Source organism: Salmo salar, chromosome ssa02, assembly GCF_905237065.1.
Source record: "Salmo salar chromosome ssa02, Ssal_v3.1, whole genome shotgun sequence".
In the NCBI taxonomy this organism is placed as follows: Eukaryota; Metazoa; Chordata; class Actinopteri; order Salmoniformes; family Salmonidae; genus Salmo; species Salmo salar.
The window spans coordinates 51,317,301-51,327,206 of record NC_059443.1 but is presented as its reverse complement, the minus strand read 5'-3'; the positions used below and the strand labels follow the sequence as shown (position 1 = coordinate 51,327,206).

At 40.9% G+C, this 9,906-nt stretch overlaps 1 pseudogene; it reads right to left on the bottom strand.

The window, feature by feature from the left end:
- Positions 1–7,277: 7,277 nt before the first annotated feature.
- On the bottom strand, positions 7,278–9,515 carry LOC106586289 (uncharacterized; annotated as a pseudogene).
- Positions 9,516–9,906: the final 391 nt, after the last annotated feature.

The window sequence follows — 9,906 nt, the reverse complement described above, 5'->3', positions numbered from 1 at the left end:
TATGTATAGGGGTAGTTTTTGTAATGGGATTGGTGGGTAGTTGTCTCCTGTTTTGTGTCTGTGCACCTGACAGGACTGTAGTGTCATTCGTTGTTTTGTATACGTGTTTCTTTTTGTTTTTTCCTTCTTTTCAAAAAATAAATAAAGCAGATGAGTATACACGTTCCCGCTCACCTTGGTCCAATCCTTACGACGTCCGTTACAACATTACGATATTAAACCTCTCTACGGGATCAGTGTCCCCCCCCGCGGGATGGTTGAGCTAACGTAGGCCAATGTGATTAGCATGAGGTTGTAAGTAACAGAAACATTTCCCAGGACATATATGGGCAGAAAGCTTAAATTCTTGTTAATCTAACTGCACAGTCCAATTTACAGTAGGTATTACAGTGAAAGAATACCAATCTATTTGTTTGAGAAGAGTGCACAAGGTATTGATAAACCAATTAGGCACATTTGGGCAGTCTTGATACAACATTTGTACAGATATACAATGGTACATTGGATCAGTCTAAAACATTGCACTGACACTGCTGCCATCTAGTGGCCAAAATCGAAATTGCCCCTGGGCTGGAATAATACCTTATGGCCTTTCTCTTGCATTTCAAAGATGATGGTATAAAAAAACACAAAAAAACGTTTACCAGATCTAATTTGTTATATTCTCCTACATTCATTTAACATTTCCACAAACTTCAAAGTGTTTCTTTCACATGGTATCAAGAATATGCATATCCTTGCTTCAGGTCCTGAGCTACAGGCAGTTAGAATTGGGTATGTCATTTTTTGGTGAAAATTGAAGGGTCCGATCCTTAAGAGGTTCTTTCAAAATAACATAATAGCATATTTTGAGTTTAATTATGTTACTGTGGTTAGTTAGCCAAAGCTCGACTTCAAGTTCAGTCTGCCATCAAGTTGAAACGGTCCTATGGCAATATGTTTTCACCGTGGTGAAGGAAAAGGGATATTGCTTGAAAACGTATCTCAATCCAGGGATGGAAGGTATGCTGTACTCCTAATCTTCTCATTATCCAAGCCTCGAAATCGAGAAGATTGAAATGCTGCTAGTTTTTAATTAACTGCCTTTTTCATCAGCATGCTAGGTTATTCCACAACACTTCCGGCAGCAACTCACCCCAACTCTAGATGTCACATTTTAATGGAATCACATTTTTTTCTTATGTCTTATACTTCCGTGTGTTGTGTACTTCTTATTTTACCATTGCGTTATTTAGATTATTTTTAGCCATTGGTGGAGAGGTACTGTCTACTGATGTGTGCTAGCCTTTGGGAGTAACAAGTCATTTATAAACATTTATAAAGTATATATAGGGAACACTTTAGATTAGGGGGTATTAGTGAGGGACTGAGGTATTAGTAAGTGCATGTACTCACATTCATAAAGGCACTCATTAACAAATACACCATTCGTGACATTTATAAATACATTTATAAATATGTATATTAAATGGTGAGTCAAACCATTAATCAACCATTAACAAATACCTTGACAATAACTCCTTTATAACTGGTTTATAGTACATTAGTAGTACATTATTAATCATTTACAAATTGTGAACATACTATGATCAAACACCTTATTAATTACCTGATAAATCATGAACAAATATTTAAAATATTGTTTATAAATGTGTAAATAACAATTTATAGATTTCTTATTGACATTTACAAATGTAGGAATAATGATTAATAAATGTTAAGCAAACTCTTCACAAACAGTTTATAAATGGTATATTAAGGGACCTTAATATAAAGTCTTACCGAACATTTTGATCCATCGATGAGACTTCATCAATACATTCCATTATCATTCGTCTCCTAACTCATGTATCTCTATGACATGTAACTGATGTGCTCTGTTTTTCCTTCCTCAGCCACCGTAACGCTGCGGTGAGGAGCTGCACTGCTCAGTACCTGGAGAGACTGTGCTAAGGTCATGGGGATGGCTCGTCTCCTGTCGGGGAAGAAAGACCTCACTGACCGTTTCTTGATTGCCGTCAGTAAACTGGCTGTGGACCCTGCACAGGAAGTCAGGTGGGATGTTCCTCCTGTAAAGTAGCTTGCTTAAACATAATGGCCGGCCTTAACTTAGGCCGTGATTCAACCATGGCTCGCTATAGCACTAGATCGCTGACAATGCAGTTTTTAAAGGTAATTTACTCTTGAGTTGACATCTGCAGCGTTTACCACAAATGCAAATTGAAATTGCCTTTAAAAGCCACATTGTCGGCTGTCTACAGCATCTATGCTAAAAGGGTGTCATGGATTGAATTGTGGATTTTAGGTATTCCAAAACAACCACAGGTTCTCTTGGAGGGGAATAGTATTCTAAACACAAATAAGTGCTACGTGGCATAGGAAAATCCGCTAAGATTTTCATAATAATGAACGTTAAAACCCAGTTGTTAGATAGTTGAGATGATTTGTAGATCAGGTAATGCGGTGCATTACTCAAACCGACCCTCTTGCAAATTCTACCTAATGTATTTCTTATTTTGATGGGATATTGTTTCTCAGGTTGCCATCAATTGATTACTGTTTTTAATCACAGACAGCAGATATGATTTGATATGTTGCACGTTTAAGATGATATTAATATCTTTGTTCTCAGCAGGCATCATGGTCGCAATATCTTGAGAAACGTGGGCCACTAAATGTGGGACAAATTCGCTCCAAGGAAAGAGCGAGAATCCTTGAGGGAGGTCATCTCAAAGGTTAACCTCAAAGAAAGTACATTCTCTCTGGATGATTAGAAGAAGTATGACAAATGAGCTGATATGATTACAGAAATCCAATCCCACTGGGCACAGTCATCAGTTCAATGTCTAGTTTTGATTTAAACTTGGGAAATGAACCAAAATGTGAAAACAACCAAAAATGTTGGTTAAAAAGTTGCGTGAAAAATCCAATTGTGTGTTCCACATTGATTCACCGTCGTCCACATAGCTTTTTTGTTGTTGTTGGAAAGAGGTGGAAATAACGTTTATTCAACCAGTTTTGGCCCAATGGGATGAATTTAATATACTGTAAGATTATACCTTTCTGTCTTTTCTCTTTTTCAACAGGAATATCTGAATAATCCCCAACTTGACTATATATTTGTATCTAAATATTTGCACATTTCCCAACTTGACTATTATCCCCTCCAGTCCCCAAACTCCAATATTTTCGTTCATTCTAAGAAATTTGACACTATCATCCAAACCTCCATGTAAATGTGCATTTTTAAGGTGCATTGACTCCCTTGTCCAAGTCCTGAATCCACTACAAGGCAATACCAACCATATTCAAAGCACTAAATGACCTTTCCTCAAGCTCCTATCTGATCTACCAGCTCAATAGTGGTCTACTGAAACCATACTCACCATCTCAGGTGGTGCTCAGATCATCAACCACTGACCTCCACACCATCCTCAAAACCAGCAGTCCTCTTTTGGAGGCAGATTGGTCAGTGCTCCTCTATGGCACCAACATTGTGGATTTTCATCCAATGCTTCTGGACTATGAGAACATTCTTTGGACAATAAAATTAGGTAAAATGGAAGCTGGCTACAGTCTCAGTTTTATCCTCCAAGACAGTGTGAGGATGTGTAACAACAATACCTGTAGTTTAATTTCATGATCAGGGCCAGATTACCGAATGGGCACGCAGGGCACCTGCCCCGTGGGCCCCGACCTCCAGGGGAATATCATCATAACATCCAAAACTAAAAGTATAGTGGATGTATATTACAGTACGTGGATATTTTACAATTTGTGAGCTCGTTTCATAATTTGTAGCCATGTTTTATATAAATTTGTGCTCATTTGGTAGAAAGTCGTTAGCATTTAAAAATAATTGTGGGTATGTTTTATATCAATTTGCTTACTGGTGCTCTTCCATGCCGTCCCTAGGAGGGGTGCGTCACTTGAGTGGGTTAAGTCACTGACGTGATCTTCCTGTCTGGGTTGGCGCCCCCCCCTTGGGTTGTGCCGTGGCGGAGATGTTTGTGGGCTATACTCAGCCCTGTCTTATGATGGTAAGTTGGTGGTTGAAGATATCCCTCTAGTGGTGTGGGGGCTGTGCTTTGGCAAAGTGGGTAGGGTTATATCCTGCCTGTTTGGCCCTGTCCGGTGTTATCATCGGATGGGGCCACAGTGTCTCCCGACCTCTCTTGTCTCAGCCTCCAGTATTTATGCTGCAGTAGTTTATGTGTCGGGGGGGCTAGGGTCAGTCAAATTATATCTGGAGTATTTCTCCTGTCTTATCCAGTGTCCTGTGTGAATTTAAGTATGCTCTCTCTACTTCTCTCTTTCTCTTTCTTTCTGTCTCTTTCTCGGAGGACCTGAGCCCTAGGACCATGCCTCAGGACTACCTGGCCTGATGACCCTTGCTGTCCCCAGTGCACCTGGCTGTGCTGCTGCTCCAGTTTCAACTGTTCTGCCTGTGGCTATGGAACCCTGACCTGTTCACCGGATGTGCTCCCTTGTCCCAGACTTGCTGTTTTCAACTCTCCAGAGACAGCTGGAGCGGTAGAGATACTCTGATTGATCGGCTATGAAAAGCCAACTGACACTTTCTCCTGAGGTGCTGACCTGTTGCACCCTCGACAACCACTGTGATTATTATTATTTGACCCTGCTGGTCATCTATGAACATTTTAACATCTTGGCCATGTTCTGTTATAAACGCATTTTATAAAATGATTTGCATTTTAATGAGGGAAATAAGTATTTGACCCCTCTGCAAAACATGACTTAGTACTTGGTGGCAAAAACCTTGTTGGCAATCACAGAGGTCAGACGTTTCTTGTAGTTGGCCACCAGGTTTGCAGACATCTCAGGAGGGATTTTGTCCCACTCCTCTTTGCAGATCTTCTCCAAGTCATTAAGGTTTCGAGGCTGACGTTTGGCAACTCGAACCTTCAGCTCCCCTCCACAGATTTTCTATGGGATTAAGGTTTGGAGACTGGCTAGGCCACTCCAGGACCTTAATGTGCTTCTTCTTGAGCCACTCCTTTGTTGCCTTGGCTGTGTGTTTTGGGTCATTGTCATCCTGGAATACCCATCCACGCACTCCATTTTCAATGCCCTGGCTGAGGGATGGAGGTTCTCACCCAAGATTTGACGGTACATGGCCCTGTCCATCGTCCCTTTGATGCGGTGAAGTTGTCCAGTTACCTTAGCAGAAAAACACCCCCAAAGCATAATGTTTCCACCTCCATGTTTGACGGTGGGGATGGTGTTCTTGGGGTCATAGGCAGCATTCCTCCTCCTCCAAACACGGCGAGTTGAGGTGATGCCAAAGAGCTCCATTTGGTCTCATCTGACCACAACACTTTCACCCAGTTGTCCTCTGAATCATTCAGATGTTCATTGGCAAACTTCAGACGGGCATGTATATGTGCTTTCTTGAACAGGGGGACCTTGCGGGCGCTGCTGGATTTCAGTCCTTCACGTTTAGTGTGTTAGCAATTGTTTTCTTGGTGACTATGGTCCCAGCTGCCTTGAGATCATTGACAAGATCCTCCTGTGTAGTTCTGGGCTGATTCCTCACCGTTCTCATGATCATTGCAACTCCACGAGGTGAGATCTTGCATGGAGCCCCAGACCGAGGGGAGTATGACAGTTCTTTTGTGTTTCTTCCATTTGCGAATAATCGCTCCAACTGTTGTCACCTTCTCACCAAGCTGCTTGGCGATGGTCTTGTAGCCCATTCCAGCCTTGTGTAGGGCTACAATCTTGTCCCTGACATCCTTGGAGAGCTCTTTGGTCTTGGTTATGGTGGAGAGTTTGGAATATGATGGATTGATTGCTTGTGGACAGGTGTCTTTTATACAGGTAACAAACTGAGATTAGGAGCACTCCCTTTTAAGAGTGTGCTCCTAATCTCAGCTCGTTACCTGTATAAAAGACACCTGGGAGCCAGAAATCTTTCTGATTGAGAGGGGGTCAAATACTTATTTCCCCTCATTAAAATGCAAATCGATTTATAACATTTTTGACATGCGTTCTTCTGGATTTTTTTGTTGTTATTCTGTTTCTCACTGTTCAAATAAACCTACCATTAAAATTATAGACTGATGATTTCTTTGTCAGTGGGCAAACGTACAAAATCAGCAGGGGATGAAATACTTTTTTCCCTCACTGTAACTAGTTAGAGCACAAGTGGAAAAGCGTAGTCACTGGTGGGGACAAAAATAATGTTTGCTTCTTTCAGATGGCAATGTTGTCATTAGCTAGCAAAGTTTGTAAGAAAAAATGTATTGGTCTCCACTCAATCTCTTAGCTAGCTAGCTAATGTTTCACTGCAACTAAAGTCAATCTGGAGACCTCAAAATGAAGACACAAGGTTTTGCTACTAATAACTTGCCTTCTTTAGAAATTGCATCGTCTTTTTAAGCCATAGTAATGCACTTTAGACCAAATCTTCAGCTGGCCGTCCTGGCAGTCCTGAAATGAACGTTCAAAATAATATTGTGATGAAACGTGCAACCCATGTATAGCTCAGTAGTCTCAGAACCCAGAACCAAATTTTGCATGCATGCTGGCCATCTACTAGATTTTGATCTGGGGGCAGACCAACCTGGTCTCAGAGCATTTTGTATTATTATTGTTTTTTTAATTAACCATTATTTAACTAGGCAAGTCAGTATGTATTCTGTATGTAAATCCGAGACACTCCAGTTAGTATGATATGTTACGTTTCGTATGGTATGTATTCATTTCTGGTTGTCCATCACCCATTTTGTATGATATATTACAATTCTTATTATGTTACAAATTTGCAAAACGTTCAATATGTTACAAATTTGGTACACGTATTATATGTCAAGAATTTGTGAAATGTACGATATGCTACAAATTCTAGCTAGGTGGGTAGCGTTACCTGGTTGGCATTAGCTAGTTAGGTTTAAAGGGGAAGGGTTAACTAAAAGGGTTAAGGTTAGGGTTAGCTAAAAAGTTTATGTTTAGGGGAAGTGTTAGCTAACATGCTAAGTATTTGAAAAGTAGCTTAAAAGTAGTAAGTAGATGAAAAGTTGCTAATTAGCTAAAATGCTAAAGTTTTCCATGATGAGATTTGAACTCGCAACCTTTTCACCCAAGTTTAGTCAAACTCGGGCCAGTGGTGTCTGAGAGATCGCGTGTGACTAACTAACGTGAGCATTGTACGTACGAACTGACGGAGACAGATCCATAGTCCCCTCTGATTTCATCGTAGGTGACAATGAGTGAAAACAACAAATATTAATGTATTTTCACACAAACTTTTTTTTATTGTCGAATGAACAAATAATGTCATCATCGTATAGTATCCAGTATTTTGAAGCTGTCACTTTCAACTGCTCCTTTTGCAGACGTGTTTGTCCATAAAAGGGCATACAGTGGCACCACACCCCCAACACACCTCCAGAGAGTGGCCAATCGGTGTCTGCATCTTGCACTCCTTACACCCGCCCACAACCCTCCCACTTGATTCCACCCCATGTCTCTGCTGACTGATGAGCTTCTCGAGGGCTTGCTTCGGGCCGGGTCACCACAGTGCGCGATGCCGTTAACCGCCACCCGCTTTGGATCTTTAACGCAGTCCTCCTCATGCCCAATGACGGTGGAGGACAGCCAGGCTGTATCGTATCCGCTCTGTTGCCACGAGCACCACATTGCTACATTCTGCCTATCCATCTTCTTCACGCGGCCCACCCGGACCTTCAGCTGCAATACCACATGTTCTCCAGTGGGGCACCCACCGGGTAACCCTTCGCCTTGGCTATGTCCCGACTGCAGTAGACCCCCGGGCCCAACGTGCCCCCCGCCGAGGGCCCGGAACCCCCTGTGATGATGGCTCGAGCGCTGTCACGGTGGGTGCCATGGTACATGGTGTAGCCTTGTCTGCCCTGTGGTGCCTGGCCAGGTTTCAGGACAATCTGCTTCTCAACCACAGCCTCCCAACCGGTGAACTGCACCAGCTTCGCTGGCATGGCTCTGCTAACGGACACACAGTTGACACCAATTTGTAAACCGATGAAATCAATCAATCAAATGTATTTATAAAGACCTTTATACATCAGTAGTTATCACAAAGTGCTTTACAGTAACCCAGCCTAGACCCCAAAGTGCAAGCAAAGCAGAAGTGAGAGCACAGTGGCTTGGAAAGATTCCCATATAGGAAAGTGGAGAGGAACCCATCTCAGAGAGCCTATCCTCTTCTGGCAGTACCTCATAATCATCAGTGACAAAATCTATGACTCATAGCATACGTATCGGTGAATCGTTGTGACATGAAATATGAGTGAGAGTGTAATCAATGTGTAATAAGTACGGAAACAATTTATGAACATGTTAAATTATTATGTGACGTGGAGTCATTATTCAGGTCCTGATTGGTCAAGAAGCTTATTTGACACGTCAAATAATGTTATTTGACGTGTATCTTTTTGACACGCCAAGACCCAAACGGCGTTCCATATGTACCGGGTTAGGCTATATGTGTTGTACACACACATCAATAATGTATTGATGAAAAAACATATTGAAGACATAGATATAGAGAGGTTTTCTTTTCTAAAATCTAACCACTCAAATTATTATTTACTCAAAGTATGTTTCCATGATTTATTCCCCCCCAAAAGATTATTGACTGAATCTAAATTCAATCTGAAGCGCCGAAGATTCACTTTATAGGGCGATTGACAAAGGCAATGTTCCCGCAGTTGCGGATACTGCATTCACGGTACACGCTGCATATGTCGGCTCAATCAGAAATGTTATTTAAACGTGAACTACAACACAGATATTCTCAGTTACTGATTGAGTACAAAGTATGATGTCGTAATGTATACAAGGTGCCATTGAACAACACAAACCTCTACCTTTTCGACTGAACTAAACTCCATCTTCTCCCCTCTATAAAGAGTATTTTGTATAGTCACCACTAGGGCTGGGGTCAATTCAGTGAATAATTGAATTCAAATCTCCCATCATTTATTATGAAGACTTTTCATTTTACTGAACTAACTGAATTAAAGTCAACCCTGATCACCAATACAGCTGTACAGTGGTAATTTGACAGGACTGAGAGAGAAAGCAAAACATACATGTAAGTTAGATAGTAACAACAATAAATCCAGTACTGTATAGTTACCGCTGTAGAAAAACAAAATCTATGCCTTATAGATCCCAATGTTGTGCAACTGACTGGCTGTGGATACGTTGCAAAAATATTTTTACATTGTTTCTACCTTTTTCAGGTAATTAACCTACCCGTTCTACCTCCAATGTTTTGACAGTGTATCTCTGATAGTTTCACTTTCGATTTTTCAGCTCAACTCAGCTTCCTTGCGTGACATCCATCAACATCATACCCAAAGGAATCTCTTCAAACAATATCCCGTTTGCTTTAGAGATCACATTCACTTTCATTTTAAAGTGCTGTACACGGACTCCCTCATTATTGTATTCATGCTATTCCATATCGTAACGCTAACCCCATTCTAATTGCAAGACATGCCAGGCAATGTTGCCCTCTAGTGTTTTTTTGGAGATACAGCATGTATTATTTTATCATTCGTCATCACGGGTTGTGGTTAATTCCATTTCAATGCCAGTCAATTCAGAAACTAAACCAGATTCAAATGACACATGTTCCTCATTGGAATTGGAATTTCAAGGTACTTCCTGAATTGACTGGAATTTAAATGGAATTGACCTCAAACCTGAGGTTCATCAACCAAAAGTATACTCAGCTGGAAAGAGAAAAACAGAGACAGGAAATAATTTTAGAAAAAAACACAATGGAAGTAAATGTTATTGTCACTTTTCCTAATAAAAACATAATTGATGTGTGAGTATGTGTGTATATACAATATATATAATTCACTGACCAAAAATATAAACGTAACATGCAAC